General features: G+C 47.5%; 1 protein-coding gene and 1 long non-coding RNA gene across 2 annotated transcripts in view; one reads left to right on the top strand and one right to left on the bottom strand.

Moving 5' to 3' along the window:
- Positions 1–647: 647 nt before the first annotated feature.
- Positions 648–3,917, bottom strand: LOC142871893 (uncharacterized). Its single transcript, XR_012920070.1, has 2 exons — positions 1,391–3,917; positions 648–837 (listed from the first exon to the last, which is right to left on the bottom strand). It is a non-coding gene; the product is annotated as an uncharacterized LOC142871893 (long non-coding RNA).
- An 11,683-nt stretch (positions 3,918–15,600) lies between these two features.
- The window catches only part of ZNF592 (zinc finger protein 592), a 56,979-nt gene continuing 54,530 nt past the window's right edge, over positions 15,601–18,049 (top strand). Inside the window, exon 1 of the mRNA XM_012763255.3 lies at positions 15,601–15,751. The gene's annotated coding sequence lies outside the window, so the exon portion shown is untranslated. The remainder of the gene's footprint in view (positions 15,752–18,049) is intronic.

Raw genomic sequence — 18,049 nt, 5'->3', positions numbered from 1 at the left:
AGAAAGAAATTAATTGGCCAACTAATATATATAGAAAAAATTAGCCGGGCATGGTGGCGCATGCCTGTAGTCCCAGCTACTTGGAAGGCTGAGGCAGAAGGATCACTTGAGCCCAGGAGTTTGAGGTTGCTGTGAGCTAGGCTGACACCATGGCACTCACTCTAGCCTAGGCAACAAAGCGAGACTCTGTCTCAAAAAAACAAAAAACCCTCACCTGACTCTGTTATTCTCTCTGGTTAATATCTTACTTTCCCCTTTCATTTCAGAGTTAGTGTTCTTGGATTGCAAGAACAATCCAAGCATTTTACTGCCTCCCTATTCTTTCTCTCCTTCCTTCTCTGCCATGGGGCATCCGTTCTGACACTATAGGGACCCTCAAGATATTACTTCAGTAAAGACCAACCAGTTGGCAAACCCAGCAATCCCTGATCCGTCTCCATTCTTCCTGACTTCACCACGGTGACATTCTGCATTCACCACTCTCCCTGCCCCCCCCTACCCCCCCCCTTTTTAATGCTTTTTTCCTCCTGTAAGCTCCTGTGACCACCAGAAGAAGTTACCCAGCCAGGCAGATTCAGTTCACTGGCCACGAATAATTCCTGGCACTCTCACCTTCCTCTCTCCCCTCTGAAATGGTGTGTCACAACTTTTCCTCTCTCCTCACCCTTCCCCCATTGGGGACATTCCTTCTCACTTGCCTGTGGTTACTTCAGAGTCAGCGGCACCTGCACCCGCACTCGACTCCGCCCCTGCAGCTCACACGCGGAAGTGTCCTCCTGGCCACAGCCGGGCCTCCCACCTTTGCTCTGGATCTCGCCCCTCCTGCCCCTTGGGGATCTTTAGGGGAGAGCACAGATCATCATGGCGGTCTTCAGCCCTCCTGCTCCGCTACACACCCCTCTTCAGATGTAAAAACTCTTGTCCTCACTCCCCCACTAGTCGCTGCTTTCTCCCTCCTCCCTCATCTCAGCCATCAAGCCCTCTGCTCTCTTCTGCTCCTTGCTCTTGCAAGCCGCTCTGATGTCTGCCTTCAGGCTCTGCTGCGGGCGCCAGTGCATGACCTGAGTTCTGAGTGCTTGACTGGGATGTAGGATTCATTTAATCCTCACAGCAGCCCTCGGGGATAAAGACAGTGTTCTCCCAATAAAATGCCTATGGAGTGCAGATGGATTCAGCAAATTAACCAAGGTCACCTGGCAGGCATTTGAAGCCAGAGAGCTGGGCCCTTGACCGCTCTGCCACCCTGCACCCCTCGCCCCATGTGGGATGGTGTCTGTCCCCAGCACTCAGCGCAGAGCCTTGCACGTGCACACTAGGTGCTCAGCAGACGTGTCTGAACCAATAGACACCTGCTGCGGGGTCTTATCCTCTTGCTGGCAGAATAACTCACCAATCCAAGGCTTCCTGAAAAGTGCGTCGGTTTAGGTTCATGTCTATTTTTCTGAAAGAGACCACAGTTTCCATGAGTTTTTTCACAGGGGTCTCTGTCCAAAAAAGGTTAACAACTTCTTGATTCATTCATTTTTCTGTCGACAGTTTCGTTCCCCACCCCCATCTCCCCCTTACATCCTGCACAGTGCCATCAGGTGACTAGATTGTCAAAGCCTTGTTTTTAATTCTGTCACTGATAAAAACATAAGAATAATTAACTTCCCTTTACCCAGAAAGTCCTGAATGCCTCCCCACTCCGAGATAAAAATCAAACACTTTTGGCCCAACAGCCAAGACTTCCAGTAATCAAGCCCCAGCACACTTTACCAGGACTATCTCTTTTCTCCTGCTTGAATCCTGTGCCTCGGGCAAGCTAAAGTCCTCTTGTAGTTTCAAAACTTCTGTTCTAACTCACTTTTCAGCATTCATTCAACAGTAGTGTATTATGTTCCCCTATCCGAGCGAGGTACTGCCCCAGGGCTGGGAATACAAACGTGAGTACATCACAGTCCTTACCCTTGAGAAGCTGTCTTGTCTCCGGGCACCTGCACCCTGATTCTGCAGGTCCCTAACGCTACAGACCCCGCTTCCAGGCACGCCACCCGGATCCTTGGAGGTCCTGCCCGCCCCCTGCCCGCCTCTCCAAGCCCTTACCCTGCCAGTCATAGCTTCCCCAGGAACCCCGAGACAGCTGCGAGGCACCCGCCGCCAGTCCGTCAACTCTGTGTGCCGCGCGTCCCTCGGTTACCCCGAGGCAACGTGTCCTGTCCGAGCGCCCCAGTCCTGCAGGCCTGCGCGAGTGTCCTTGCACGCAGCGACCCCCAAACATGGGCGCAGCTGAGCGCCGGCTCGCGGCTCCTGCTCCCTCGCGCTCTGCAGCCTCCGAGCGGGCCCCACTTGCACATGGGATCTAAGCGCAGAGGACATCGGAGGACAAGAGAAACTATCGACCTAATTTGAAAGAGAGATGTGAAAACAAAAATCCAAAACTATGGAGTGACAAACTGTTTGTGGCAGTTATTCCCGGTTGGAGATGGGATGGAGCTGACAGTAAAGTCGACTAAGTTAAACATGCCTGTGCCCTTCGCATGTTTCTTTTATGACATGCGTGCATGTGTTATTTTTGTAACCAGGAGAAAAAAATTATATCTTGTAGAGATTATGATTAATTACATGCTAAACACCTGGGTTCCAAGGAGAAACTCCATAACTATCAAAAACTTAGAAAAATTAATGGAGAAGGGATAATCAACCAATAGAAAAATGGGGAAAAGCTACAGATATATCCCAGAAGAGTAAACATTTATGATCAATAAATATATGAAGACATGCTAACTTCGTTAATCATTAGAGAAGCACAGTACACAATGAGATTCCATTTGATGCCTATTTGAGTGGCAAAAACTAAGAAACCTGAGGATACCAGGCATTGGAGACCATGTGGGTCAACAGGCTCTCATGTACAATGCTGTTGGAACTATAAATTGGTAAAAGCGACAACCACCACCACCACTTTGGTAAACAGTTTGGAATTATCTTGTGAAGTTGAACATTCACATAATGCTTGACTCAGCAATTCTACTTCTATATAAATACAAAAGAGAAATTCTTGCACTTGGGCACCAGTGGGTTTTATGTGGATATTCTTAGTAGCTCTTTTTGCAATAACAGAAACCTGCAACAACCCAAATGTTCATCATCAGGAAATTGGTTGTATGAGTTTGGGTTCTTGAAAAGCAGAGATGGAGACAAGGACTTGGGTGCAGGTTGTAGATTTGGGAAGTAATGATGTGTATGGAGTACAGCAGGTTTGGAGGAGAGGAAAGAGGGAGGCCGGGTAGGAGAGAAGCCATTGGGGGTATGAGTCTACAGAGATCTCTGAAAAGTGTACAAAATGCCTCCCAGAATTGCTCATCTGAAGGATGGGATGCTGGGGAGTTTATTCATCGGGTCACATCTTCCATAGGTTGAGGGCTGCATTAATTCTCTTTGCTTCCAGGCTGTGCTGATGGTGACAGGGCTGAGTAGGCTCTTGAGGCTTCTGGGAAGGCCCTGAAGCAGAAATTGGAGAGGCCCAAGGCCTAGCACTTGCAGTCAGAATCGTCAGAGAGTGGAAGCTCCCATGAACCTGGCCACCACAGGTGGGCCTGTGGGGACCTGAAATCACAGGTGGGCCATAGGGAAGAACACAGGCCACCAAGAGCCTCTGTTGCATGAGAAAAATTAATGTTAGCACAGTCACACATTGGAACAGTCTACAGCAGCCACCATAAATAAACTCAGCCACATTCAATAAGCCTGAGATGAATTTTAGCAATATAACATGAAAAGTGAAAAAGAAATCCAAGGATATTACGTAGGAAATGATAGCCTTTTTTCTTCTTTTTTTTTGAAACAGAGTCTCACTTTGTTTTCCAGGCTAGAGTGAGTGCCGTGGCGTCAGCCTAGCTCACAGCAACCTCAAACTCCTGGGCTCAAGCAAACCTCCTGCCTCAGCCTCCCGAGTAGCTGGGACTACAGGCATGCGCCACCATGCCCGGCTAATTTTTTCTATATATATATTTGTTGGACAATTAATTTCTTTCTATTTATAGTAGAGACAGGGTCTCACTCTTGCTCAGGCAGGTTTTGAACTCCTGACCTTGAGCGATCCACCCACCTCGGCCTCCCAGAGTGCTAGGATTATAGGCGTGAGCCACTGTACCTGGCCATGATAGCCTTTTAATAAAGAAAATGACAACTAAAATTAGCAATAAATGTTTTCAGAATATGTATGCATGTTCATATATACATGTATGTAAATACAAACAAATATATCAATTTTTGAAAGTTAAAAAACACCTCCTTCCATGTACTTAAATTCCAAGAAAAAAAAGGACAACGGAATATTAAAGAAATCCTGAAAATCAATGAGAAAGGGACAAGTGGCTAATAGAAAAATGGGCACACTCACGCCTGTAATCCTAGCACTCTGGGAGGCTGAGGCAGGTGGATTGCTCAAGGTCAGGAGTTAAAAAACCAGCCTGAGCGAGACCCTGTCTCTACTAAAAATAGAAAGAAATTAATTGACCAACTAAAAATATACATACAAAAAATTAGCCGGGCATGGTGCCACATGCCTATAGTCCCAGCTACTCGGGAGGCTGAGGCAGTAGGATCACTTGAGCCCAGGAGTTTGAGGTTGCTGTGAGCTAGGCTGATGCCACGGCACTCACTGTAGCCTGGGCAACAAAGTGAGACTCTGTCTCAAAAAATAAAAAAATAAAAAAAAATAAAGAAAAATGGGCACAAAGATATGAAAAGATATTTCACAAAAGAGGAAATATATATAGCTAATATACAGAACACATTCAACCTCAACTTTTTATTTATTTATTTATTTTTGAGACAGAGTCTCACTCTGTTGTCCAGAGTAGAGTGCAGTGGCATCATCATAGCTCCCTGCAACCTCAATCTCCTGGGCTCAAGTGATCTTCCTGAGCAGCTGGGAGTACAGGTGTGCTCCATGACTAATTTTTCTATTTTTAGTAGAGACGGGGTCTTGCTCTTGCTCAGGCTGGTCTTGAACTTCTGACCTCAAGCGATCTTCCCACCTTGGCCTCCCAGAGTGCTAGGATTATAGGTATAATCCACCATGCCCAGTCTCAACTTCTTTTAAAAGTATGAAAATTTTTAAAATCAACTTTTGTTGTGTTCAAATAAAAGCAGGAAGGCTGGGTGTGGTGGCTTATGCCTGTAATCCCAGCACTTTAGGACACCAAGGTGGGAGGATCTCTTGAGGCCAGGGGTTCGAGACCAGCCTGAGAAAAAAAGAGACCCTGAGACCCCACCTCTACAAAAAATTGAAAAAAATAAATTAGTCCTGGGTGGCAGGGTACATCTGTAGTTCCAGCTAAGTAGACGGTTGCCAAATTTGGGAGGGAGCAGAGGGTGTGGGAGGGCATTCCAAGTGGAAAGAGTAGCCTGGGCAAAGGGACAGAAATGACAGCGTGGCACTGTCATCGAACTGCAGACAATTAGTATTGGTAAAAAGGACAATGAGAGAGGTAGAGGCCAACAATGGATCCAGAAGATAAAAAAGGGACCATGATAAGCAGGTTAGATATTATTCCCTATTACAAGCAACCAAAAGCATTGGTGAGTTTTCACATGATTCATTTCAGGAAGAGTCTCACAGCAGAGTAGGACAGAAGTGGTTGGAGGATGCCGGGGGCCGGAAGATCAATTAGCATATCATAATCATAGTCCAGGTGAGAGATAATGAAGGCCTAATTCACTCAGGAGCTCTGGTGTGTGTGGCCATGTGCCACCTAAATTAAGAGGTTTGCAAAGGTAGGATGGGCAGAATTTTATTTCACTGCTTTCCATAGCACTCATAACCACCTGACATATTTACTTATCTACTGTCTATCTCCCCTCACCAGGATATAAACTCCATGACAGCAAGGAGGTTAATTTTGTTCCCTTTAAGTCCCTAGGGCCTAACAGTTCCTGGCACATGAGAGGTACCAAGTAATTATTTGTTCAGTGTGTGAAGTTTAGCTATGAAGGAGAAATACAGGCTAATAGCCAATAAGGGAAGAATTTTTAATGCTCCAGTCTAATTTAACTCATACATATCTTTTGTTCATCTCTTCCTGGCCAGGCATGGTGGCTCATCCCTGTAACCCCAGCACTCCGGGAGGCCGAGGCAGGATGATCTCTTGAGTCCAGGAGTTCGAGACCAGTCTGAGCAACATAGCTAGACCCTCCCCCTATCTCTATGAAAAATTAGCCGGGCATCGTGATGTGCACCTGCAGTCCCAGCTCCTTGGGAGGCTGAGGCAGGAGGATCACTTGAGGCCAGGAGTTCGAGGTTGCTGTGAGCTATAATGACAACATTGCACTCTAGCCTAGGCAACAGAGTGAGACTCTTGTCTCATTTAAAAAAAAAAAAAAAGAATCACTTCCCTAACTCGGATTCCAGCTCAATATTTAACCAAACGATAAAATGGTCCTGGTTCTGGCCCTCATCCATCACTTGGCCTAAGTTAATCATTCGTGCCCCTTTGTCTTACCTGCTCTCTTGCTACCTCTGCTTTTTTTTTTTTTTTTTAAATCTCTAGAAACCTTGGTTTTCCAGGTTCCCTTAAGGTCCTTGGCCCTCTGCTTAGACCGTTTTTCCATTGTCAGATGATCACACACCTGCTAGATATTCTGCCTTTGCCCTCCCTGATCCACTCTCTGCCTTTCTCCACTCCGTTCTTTACCTCCAGAGGCTGACCTTGAAGGACAGCACCACCTGGGCTCACTTGCCCCTAGGCTTCCTGTTGGGTTCAGCCGGTGGGAGGGAGGTACTGCGGGAGGTCAGAGAGAGGAGAGAACAAAGAGAGGTAGGGCTGTGTCCCTCTGAGCTCCCGCCAGCGTCCTTCTTCTACTAGCTACGCAAGCACTGGTGACTACTGCGTCACAATTGCATATTTTTAAGAATACACAATCGCATATTTTTAAGAAAATTAAGATGTGAGGCCGGGCGTGGTGACTCACGCCTGTAATCCTAGCACTTTGGGAGCCTGAGGCGGGCGGATTGCTCAAGGTCAGGAGTTCGAAACCAGCCTGAGCGAGACCCCGTCTCTACCAAAAATAGAAATAAGTTAATTGACCAACTAAAAATATATATACAAAAAATTAGCTGGGCATGGTGGCGCATGCCTGTAGTCCCAGCTACTCGGGAGGCTGAGGCAGTAGGATTGCTGAGCCCCGGAGATTGAGGTTGCTGTGAGCTAGGCTGACGCCACAGCACTCACTCTAGCCTGGACAACAAAGTGAGACTCTGTCTAAAAAAAAAAAAAAAGATGTGATTCACAAAATTCATCCTTTTAAAGCATACAATTCAGTGGTTCTTAGCATACCCCAGCAAATTTATCGGCCAATGGCTGATAATGGCCTCCCAGCAGATGCTAGACCCCGGGTGCTTCCCTGTCCCTCGTCGGTTTCCCTCAACCCTGCCCACATCTTTGTACACAGTCCCTTCATTAACTCTCTTCGCTTACACATTGAGAGCCGTCCATCTATTTCCTCCCGATCTTGGCTGGCATAAAAGCAAACATACACAATTGCGTATTTTTAAGAAAATTAAGATGTGATTCACAAAATTCATCCTTGTAAAGCATACAATTCAGTGGTTCTTAGCATACCCCCCAGCAAATGTATCTTTTTTTTTTTCATTTAATATGTAGTAGAATGTTTTCCATGTTACTCCCTTGGCTATGTACCCAAAGTTAGGTAATACAATGTTGCACATCACCAGTTACTTAATCCTTCATTTGTTTCCAAATTTTCACTATCTCAAATAATACCATAGTAAATATTGTGCATGTGCCCCATCTCTTTGGGGGAGGATTATTTCTCAAGGAGAAGTTTCTAGGAGTGGTACTGATGAGTCAAAGGAGAGTCACATCCGTATTAAGGCTCTGCAGCAGGGGTCCTCAAATTTTTTAAACACGGGGCCAGTTCACTGTCCCTCAGACCGTTGAGAGGGCCGGACTATAGTTTTTAAAAAAACTATGAACAAATTCCTATGCACACTGCACATATCTTATTTTGAAGTAAAAAAACAAACGGGCAAAAACACCTGCATATGGCCCACAGGCCATAGTTTGAGGACGTCTGCTCTACAGAGTACTGTCAAATTGGCTTTTTAAAAGGATTATACCAATGTACATGGCCACAGCTTTCTCTGAATGTACCAATTTCATCATCTCATTAGCACTGGGAAGTACACGAGGTAAGTATATTTTGCAAATGTAGTAGGTAGTCTTACAATTTGAACTTCTTTTTTAAAATTTTTAATTATTATGGATACATAATAATTAAAAGCTTATCTTTCATTTGAACGTCTTTGATAGCTATACCAATCCTAAGCCATTTAAAGCTGTTTTTAACTAAATGAGACTGTAGGAACTGTGATTCTGAGGAGATGGGATAGAAAGGAGATAAAGAGATTTGTTTTGCAACATTCTTCCTTCTTCACCCAGCCCCTTCCCTTGCTTACATGTCAGTTTTCCCTCTTCAGTGAGCTATGCTTCTTCAGGGCTTACCACAGTGTCCTGAATATCAAGAGACATTTAAAAAAGCAGAGTCCACTTGCTCAAGGCTTCTTGGGTGTGGCTCCAGGTTAAAAAAAATAGGAGAAGAAAAATAAATGAAAAGAGTAAAAAATGGATAAATGATGAAGAAAGAATGTTAAGATTTATGTACATGGAGTTGGTCATAATAGTCTGTAAGCATTAACTGCTGTCCTTCTAATGGACTCTCTGGAGTGAAAGCTTTCCATTCCCTCCAAATAAACATGTCACTCCTGCCCATGGCCTGCTGAATGCTCAGGACTAGGGAGTAACTTCGGAAATACCTACACACTCCTTCCTACCAGGTGAGTTAGGTACCTAACAAGAGTCTGTTGTGTTTGGCCTTAAACCTTTTCATGGCAGCTGTATTCCAGAGTGTAATTAATTTCATTAAAATTACATTAACTGATGAAACGTAAGCATGAAAAGAAAGAGCTGTTTCTATGATGTGTCAGTTGAATACTTTGGAAATATTACCTAAAGACCAGTCAAAATTACTATTAAACCAGATGTCAGTGAGACAACTACAAAGTGTTTTTTTTTTTAAATAAGGAGCCTCTACTTATATTGCTTTGTAAGAAGTTTTAAGTCCTCAGTTAACTTTAAAGAAACAAATTGCTTGCTTGATACTTTATTATACTGAAAAAAAAATTAGAAAGCATAGAAAATGCACCATAGATACGATCAATGCAAGAAAAACAGCTTGAGGGCTACGAGTGATGGCTCGAGCTTGTAGTCCTAGCACTCTGGGAGGCTGAGGCAAGAGGATCCCTCAAGCAAAGATCAGGAGTTTGAGACCAGCCTGAGCAAGAGTGAGACCCTGTCTCTACTAAAAATAGAAATTAGCCGGGGTTGTATTGCACACCTGTAGTCCAAGCTACTCTGGAGGCTGAGGCAGCAGGATCGCTTGAGCCCAGGAGTTTGAGGTTGCTGTGAGCTAAGCTGATGCCTCAGCACTCTAGTCAGGGCAACATAGCGGAAACTCTGACTAAAAAAAAAAAAAAAAAAAAAAAATACAGCTTGAGGCCAGGTGTGGTGGCTAACACCTGTAATCCCAGCACTTTGGGAGATTGAGGGTTGCTTGAGTCCAGCCTGGACAATATAACAATCCCATCTCCACAAAAAGGAAAAATCATCTGGGTGTGGTGATGCACACCTGTAGTCCCAGCGATCCCCGATCCTGAGGCGGGAGGATTGCTTGCACCATGACTGAGCCACCACTATATTCCTGCCTGGGCAACAGGGAGGGAGGGAGCCCTTGTCTCTAAAACACTTTAAAAAAAAAAGGAAGGAAAGACAGCTTTTTGAGAGCTTGGAGTTTGAGAAGAATAATAAAAAAAGGTTTTGCCCTACACCTAAAGATTGGCAAGTGGGTGTTCCTTATAATTTTTACATTAAAATGAAATATTAGCATATGCATTTGCCTTTTTTGTTGTTGTAATTCACTGCTTAAATATACTTTTCTGATTAAACAACCAACTATGGAGCCAGATCCAATTTGTTTGGGCAGTGGAGATGGGGAGTGGGTATAGGTCCTTACTCTTTAATCCTTTTGTTTCCACAGAAGGGCAGGTAGGGGAGAATTTGTCCTGATTCTTCCAGGAGTGATTTACTAAATTGTTGAATTTGGACCTGCCTGCCCTAAGAGACAGACAGAGTGCAATCTTCTCTAATTAGCCATGGTTAAAATTGTTAAGCTTTTGCAAGGAGGAGGTTTGGGGGATATAATTTTAATTCAGGGAGAAAATATCAAAAAGCTTATTGACCACTACCTAAGCCACATTTTTTTTTTTTTTTTTTTTTTGAGACAGAGTCTCACTCTCTTGCCTGGGCTAGAGTGCTGTGGTGTCAGTCTAGCTCAGAGCAACCTCAAACTCCTGGGCTCAAGCAATCCTCCTGCCTCAGCCTCCTGTGTAGCTGGGAATACAGGCATGTGCCACCATACCCAGCTAATTTTTTTCTATTTTTAGTTGTTTGGCTAATTTCTTTATATTTTTAGTAGAGACGGGGTCTCACTCTTGCTCAGGCTTATCTTGGACTCCTGAGCTCAAGTGATCCTCCCACCTTGGCCTCCCAGAGTGCTAAGATAACAGGCGTAAGCCACCTCGCCTGGCCACTAAGCCGCATTTAAAAAAAATATTATTTAATTTTTAATTTTTTTAGAGACAGGGTCTGCTATGTTGCCCAGGCTCGAGTGCAGTGGCTATTCACGGGCACAATCGGTGCACCACACTGCAGCCTCGACCTCACAGCTTTAAAGGCTCATTCCCACCTCGGCTTCCCAAGCAGCTAGGACTATAGGCACCACCACACCCAGCTAAGCCACATTCTTCAGTTCAGCTTTATTGGTAAAAAGGTCAATATTTTCATTTTTCTATTGGTTCCAAACTTATAAGGAAGGGATGATACTGCCCTGATAATACTCCAACAGTGTTGGATAAGACGGTTTCTATGTATTATCACAATTAAGATAACTGTCACAATTAAGATAACCACCACAATCAAGATACATTATTTTTCAGTTCATTTTAGTTCATGATTCTATCCATTTAAATTAAAAGTTGTCTCTGGTTTGCAGGCAGTAGTCTGCCTTGCTTGAAGTTCAATGTGTATCTCAAGCTGGACAAAGGAGAAGACATTTACAGCCCCTGTGAAATATTGATATTAGGAAATATATATTGAGAAGGGAAGAGGAATCCAAACATGGCTCCTGCCAACCTTTCCATCCCCTCCCACAGCATCCTGGGAGAGTCTTATTTGTCCGTTGATTTCTGGAACATATAAACACGGCAAGCGGCCGGGCGCGGTGGCTCATGCCTGTAATCCTAGCACTCTGGGAGGCCGAGGCGGGCGGATTGCTCGAGGTCAGGAGTTCAAAACCAGCCTGAGCAAGAGCGAGACCCCGTCTCTGCTATAAATAGAAAGAAATTAATTGGCCAACTAAAAATATATAGAAAAAATTAGTTGGGCATGGTGGCACATGCCTGTAGTCCCAGCTACTCAGGAGGCTGAGGCAGGAGGATTGTTTGAGCCCAGGAGTTGGAGGTTGCTGTGAGCTAGGCTGACGCCATGGCACTCTAGCCCAGGCAAGAGAGTGAGACTCTGTCTCAAAACAAACAAACAAACAAAAAACAACAAAAAAAATAAAAAATAAAAAAATAAACATGGCAAGCATAAGGCCACAGGCTATATGGCTATTCATAGTGAGAACTGCAAACATAGCCTCTTTCCAACATCCTTTAAGCTATGTTGTGACCCAGCAGTGGGTCACAGAATCAACATAGTAGGGCCTGATAAGCACTTAAAAAGAAATATTCATAAGAATAATACTTACAGAATCAGTATGCATTGCATACAGGAAGGATAATATTTCATGAAACTATTGTCTTAGAGGTGGGTGTGTGTAGGTATGTGTATGTTCTGGGTTGAGATATAAAATATATTCCCTATGGAGGATCACAGTCAAAAAAGTTTTCAAAACACTGGTTTAAGGTACATATTTATTCTTCCTTTCATTTTCAGTCTCTGGTAATTTGATTTCTCTGAAACTCTGCTGTCTAGTCAATCAAAATTGTAGTATTAATAACCAGAGAAGGCCCAAATCCCACTCTGTAAACATCTGTAATGCAAAGACTGTTCGCCCTACCTCATTTCTCTGAATCAATCAAATGTCCAAATATTAGAACTGAAGGGCTGAGACCTATAACCTCATTGAGTAAGAGGTTACATGAAGGCCGGGTATGGTGGCTCACACCTGTCATCCTAGGACTCTGGGATGACCTCTGGGAGGCCAAGGTAGGAGGATCGCTTGAGCTCAGGAGTTTGAGACTAGCCCAAGCAAGAGTGAGATCCTGTCTCTACCAAAAACAGAAGAAAATTGGCTGGGCATGGTGGTAAATGCCTGTAGTTCTCGCTGCTCAGGAGGCTGAGGCAGGAGGATCACTTGAGCCCAGGAGTTTGAGGTTGCTGTAAGCTAGGCTGATGCCATGACACTATAGTCCAGGCAACAGAGGGAGACTCTGTCTCCAAAACAAAACAAAAACAAAGACAAAAAACAAAGAGGTTACATGAAGATTTACTTCAAAATTTATCACCTTGTCAGGGCGTGGCACTATAGCCTGGGCAACAGAGAAAGACTCTGTCTCAAAAACAAAACAAAAACATAAACAAAACACCAAAGAGGTTACATGAAGATTTACTTCAAAATTTACCACCTTGTCAGGGCATGGTGGCTCATGCCTAGGAAAAAAAAAGTATTTATAACAAAATTTATGACCTGCACAATTCAAACACCAGTGGTTCTTTCTGACCTGCAAAGTATATTGGGTTCAGCTGGGCATTCAAGACCATGGTTGGGATTTTCTGTTTGCTTGCTTTCTGAGATAGAATCTCACTCTGTCGCCCCAGGTAGGAGGCAGTGGTGTCATCACAGCTCACAGCAACCTCAGACTCCTGGGCTCAGGTGATCCTCCTGCCTCAGCCTCCTGAGTAGCTGAGACTACAGGCATGTGCCACCATGCCCAGCTAATTTTTTCTGTTTTTAGTTGCCCAGATAATTTTTTTTTCTTTCTACTTTTAGTAGAGAATGGGGTCTTGGCTCTTGCTCAGGCTGGTCTCAAATTCCTGAGCTCAATATCCTCCCGACTCAGCCTCTCAGAGTGCTAGGATGACAGGCGTGAGCCACCTCTCGGGGACTCCAATATCTTTTTCTTTTGAATTCTCTAAATATCTTTTTAAAGACATTTTTCTTAAAATATTTTAAGCCTACTTGGGAGGCTGAGGCAGGAGGATTGCTTGAGCCCAGGAGTTGGAGGTTGCTGTGAGCTAGGCTGACGCCACAGCACTCTAGCCTGGGCAACAGAGTGAGACTCTGTCTCAAAACAAACAAACAAACAAACAAAAACAACATATATATTTATTTTAAGCCTAGGTGGGGTTAAATCCTAGCAATTTGGGAGGCCTAGGTGGGAGGATCGTTTGAGGTCAGGAGTTTGAGACCAACTTGTACAAAAGTGAGACCCCGTTTCTACCACAAATAGAAAAATTAGCTGGGCATGGTGGCATGTGCCTGTTGTCTCAGTGACTCGGGAGGCTGAGGCAGGAGGATCACTTGAGCCCAGGAGTTTGAGGTTTGTGGTGAGCTGTGATGATGCCACTGCACTCTACCCAGGCTGAGAGAGTGAGACTCAAACAAACAAACAAAAAACCCAAAGAAACAAAACATTTAAAAATCCACTTAAAAATACTATTTTCTCTGCTTCCAAGACGAATATAAATGAACTGCAAAAATAAAAAGATACAGAAGTCACAGAAGAAAATAAAAGCCCCATTTAAAAATCCATGCATATACATATTTTTGTGTATTTATACATTACGACTTATATCATTTTATAATGTGCTTTTTAATTAAAAATACAACCCACATTGTTACATATATTTGTTCACCATAATTTTTAATGGCTACAAATGGACTCTAATTTATTTAACAATCATATAACATTGGCCATTTTGCTTATTTGCATGTAGGGTGCAGTATTTTTGAGGAGTATAAATGGGGTGCTACCCAGGTATGATGACAAATTTCCTGAAAGAGAACATTTTGTGGTGACAAGAAATTGGGGCCAGATTTCATTAGGAGAAAATAAGTTCCCCACGAATCTCTGGAGATACTGGCAGGTATACCAGGTTTCCCACATTAAGTGGTATAGGGGTTTGAGCCAATTGTACTTAAATTTTAAAGGACCCCAGCTGGCCTACAGATGACCTTAGGGATCAACCAGCAGCTGATCCATGGAAACATGCAGGCTTCCCTACCTCCAAATATTTCTATATGCACCCTTTACATTCTGTAGGACGAGGTGCACCTCTTCTCTGACTTATTTCTCTCCCCTTTCCTCTCTTCCCCTCACCTCTTCCTTTTCTGGGATCTTGCACCATCAATTATCCTATCTCTTATCTCTCACTCTCCGCTCTCCCTCCACCACCTCTCTCTTTTACTATCCCTTGAGCTACAGGCCTACTTTTCTCTTCCTCTCAGCGCCAAACTTCTGGAAAGACTCCTCACCCTTTACTGCCTTCATTGCTTCATCACTCACAAACTCCTTACCCAAGCTGTCAACTCAGCTCAGTGCCTGGCGCACGGCAGGCCCGGGCTCAATGTTCCAGCCCTCTTGCAAACTGGCATCTCTTTGCTGGTTCTCCCGCAGGCATTTCGCCATGGCTAGCAGCGAGTGCCCGCCGCCGGTCGGCAGAGCCGCATCTCCGCGCTCCCGCACCCTGATCCTGCAGGTCCCTAACGCTACAGACCCCGCTTCCAGGCACGCCGCCCGGATCCTTGGAAGGTCCCGCCCGCCCCCTGCCCGCCTCTCCGAGTCCTTACCCTGCCAGTCATAGCTTCCCCAGGAACCCCGAGACAGCTGCGAGGCACCCGCCGCCAGTCCGTCAACTCCGCGTGCCGCGCGTCCCTCGGTTACCCCGAGGCAACGTGTCCTGCCCGAGCGCCCCAGTCCTGCAGGCCTGCGTGAGTGTCCTCGCACGCAGCGACGGCCAAACATGCGGGGCGCAGCTGAGCGCCGGCTCGCGGCTCCTGCTCCCTCGCGCTCTGCAGCCTCCGAGCGGGCCAGGCGCGCCCGACCTACGCGCAGAGGCCGCGGCCCGGGTCGCGGGGCGCTCGCCGCTGGGGCGCGACAGCCGCGCGGGCAGGTCCCGTCCCTCTAGCGGGCGGCCTCGGCCCTACTCAAGGCCCCGCCCGGAGGCGCGTCTGAGGACCAGGGGCCAGGTCGCGAGCGGCGGCCGTTGGCCCGACCGCGCGGGGAGCGGGGCGGCCCGGCGGCGGCGGGGTCGGGCAGGGGCGGCCGGCGTCGGGGTCCCGCACTGCGCGGCGCCCGCCCCGCCCCGCCCTAGCCGTCGCCGCTCGTCGCCGTCGCCGCCGGGCCTGCGCCGCGCGGCCCGCCTCGGGCGGGAGGCCCAGGCCGGGGCAGCCCCTCCGCCGTACCGCCCTGGGCCGGTGCCCAGGTCCGAGCCGCCTTCCGCCTGCTCCCCGCCCCCCGCCCGCGGCCCCAGCCAGGTCCCGCCGCCAGGCCGGCTCCCGCCCCCGCTCCGCCCCCGGAGCCGCAGCCCCGCCCGCCACCGCCGTCGCCATGTTGTGGCTCCCGCAGCCGGCGCTGGGGACGCGCGCGGACGGGCCCGGGGCCTGCAGCCGCCGCCGCCGCCAGGTAAGCGCCCCGCGCGGGCCGGGCCGGGCGGGGCCTGCGGGCCGGGGCCGCTGCCGGGGCGGCCCGGGCGGGCCCGGGAGGAGCGCGCCGGGACCGAGCCCGCGCCCGCGCCCGCGCCGCGGCCGGGCCCTGCAGCCTGGCGGACTCTGTCCGCCGCCAGAGGCGGCAGCCACTTCCCCCGACCGCCGCCTGGCGGGCCCCGGCCGCCACCCCACCCCGCCCCCGTCGCCCGGCCGCCGGCCCCTTCCGCCGCCGCGACCCGCCGCTCCCGGGCCGGCCTGGCACGCCGCTGTCCTCCCCGCGCGGGGCGGGACGGGCGGCCGTCCTCGGCGACAGCCGGCGGGCCCCCGCCCGGGCGCGGATAACGGTGCCACTTTCCCCTGCTGGGACGGCCTGTCAGCCCGACTGTCCCCGCCGCCTGAAGAGCTGGCGCCGTCATGGGGCAGACACTTAGGGAACGACCTTCTTTGGCGCCCCTCAGTCCCCACCCCCCACGCCCAAGTTCTGACCCTGGGAAGGTTTCTCCTGGATCATACAGGTATTCCTGCTCCAGAGTTGGGGTCCTCACGGGGTGACCAGGCCTGTTGATCAGGGTGGAAATTGTCTCCCCGCAGGGGCTCTTCCTGCCAACCAGGGGGTAAAAGGCTCAGTGTGACCCGAAGGAGGACAGGGGAGCGTCTGCTGGACAGATGGCCTCCTGGCCTTGGATCAGCGTCTGTGAGGGGGAGGGGTCCATTTGACCTTAGGTATGCCTGCTCCTGGGAAACGCAGGATTATCGGGGCTGTTTAGGGATTTTTTTTTTTAACCTATTTTTCAGTAGGATAGAGGTGGCGTTAAAAGTCCTGGATTGGGATAAAGCCACAGACCCACCCAAGAAAGCGTGTTTGGCATCCAAAACTAGCATAGAATAGGACTGGCAGTAGGAGAAGGGGACTTGTGGGATAAGATGGTATTTGGCCTAGGGTTTGCCCGTTTGCATTCAGCCATGTAGGGCCTGTAGTGTGCTTCTGCCGGGAGTACAGCCTGACTGAGCACAGAGGATGTAGACAGACGCCTGACCTGGTAGGTGCTTGGTGGGATTTCAGGGGTCTGTTTCCTCAACCTCACAGGCCCAATTACACAGTGAAAGAGGAGGGAGCATGATAGTAGTGCATCTATTTTCCAAGTTTTCCACTGGTTATGGCTTTGATTCGTTCAGTAAATTTTTATTGAGCACTTATTATGTGCCGGGCCCAGAGCTAGGTGTTGGGAGTACAGTGGTGAACCAGAAACACACTGTATGTTAGTTGGTGGAGCTCTTAGCCTGTTGGGAAAGTCTAATAGTAAATAATCATGAACATTTATTCAACAACAAATATTTGTCAACAAATATGTGTCAGGCATTGTGCTAGATGCAGCTAACAAAGCGAGCACAAATAGCTGCCCTTGTGGGCGGGGAGAAGACAGTACATAAATAATAAAAATATAGCCTGTTAAGAAGTGCTAAGTGCTAAGGAGCAAAATCACAGGAGAATCTGAGGTGTCTGGGGCGGGGGTGGAGTTTACATTAGGGTAGCCTGGGAAGTTGTGCTAAGAAGGTGTCTTTCGAATAAAACTTTAAAAGAAGTGGTAAACTAATAATTCACAACGGTAGTGAATATAAGGAAAGGAAGATGAAGAGAGCGGTAAGAAATTAATTTGAGTTGGGGGCCCAGGGACCCAGGTCAGAGACCCGAAGGAGGTGAGAGTTAACCGTGTGTGGAGCAGACTTTAGCAAGTTGGAGGAAGTGAAAGAGGCCTGTGGCGCTGGAGGGGGAAAGGGAGAGAGAGGGGAGATTAGTTTGTGGACATGTGGGCCAAGTCACCAGGGCCCTAGGGGCAGAATGCCTGCCCTCCTTAGTTTGGATTGTATCTCCAGTGTAATTAGGAACCTTTGAAAGGTTTAAGGGAATGACATGATGACATTTACATTTTAAAAGGTCTCTGGCCCCTGTGCAAGGAATGGGCTTTGAGATAAGCAGTTAAGGCAATGCTTTCTCTGTTGAGCGGCCTAACTACCTGATCTGTTTGGAAAAGCCTCTAGCAGTCTGGGGGAGATCCTTTGCCTCTGTGAGTCTGCTTCATTCAACTTCTAGGAAGAGAGGGGAAAATGAATTAGCACTTATGGAATACCTGCCAGGTGGGAGAACCCATTTTAAAGACTTTTGTATACATTCTTATATTTAACTTAATCCTCAGTACACCCTAAGAGGAAGAGGTTATCATACCCATTTTACAAGGAAACAAGCCCAGAAGGGGTAGATGACTTATCCAAAGCC

This window comes from Microcebus murinus, chromosome 7 (genome assembly GCF_040939455.1).
Source record: "Microcebus murinus isolate Inina chromosome 7, M.murinus_Inina_mat1.0, whole genome shotgun sequence".
In the NCBI taxonomy this organism is placed as follows: domain Eukaryota; kingdom Metazoa; phylum Chordata; class Mammalia; order Primates; family Cheirogaleidae; genus Microcebus; species Microcebus murinus.
Note: the sequence above shows the minus strand (reverse complement) of the source record. Positions and strands in the feature narration are given on the sequence as shown.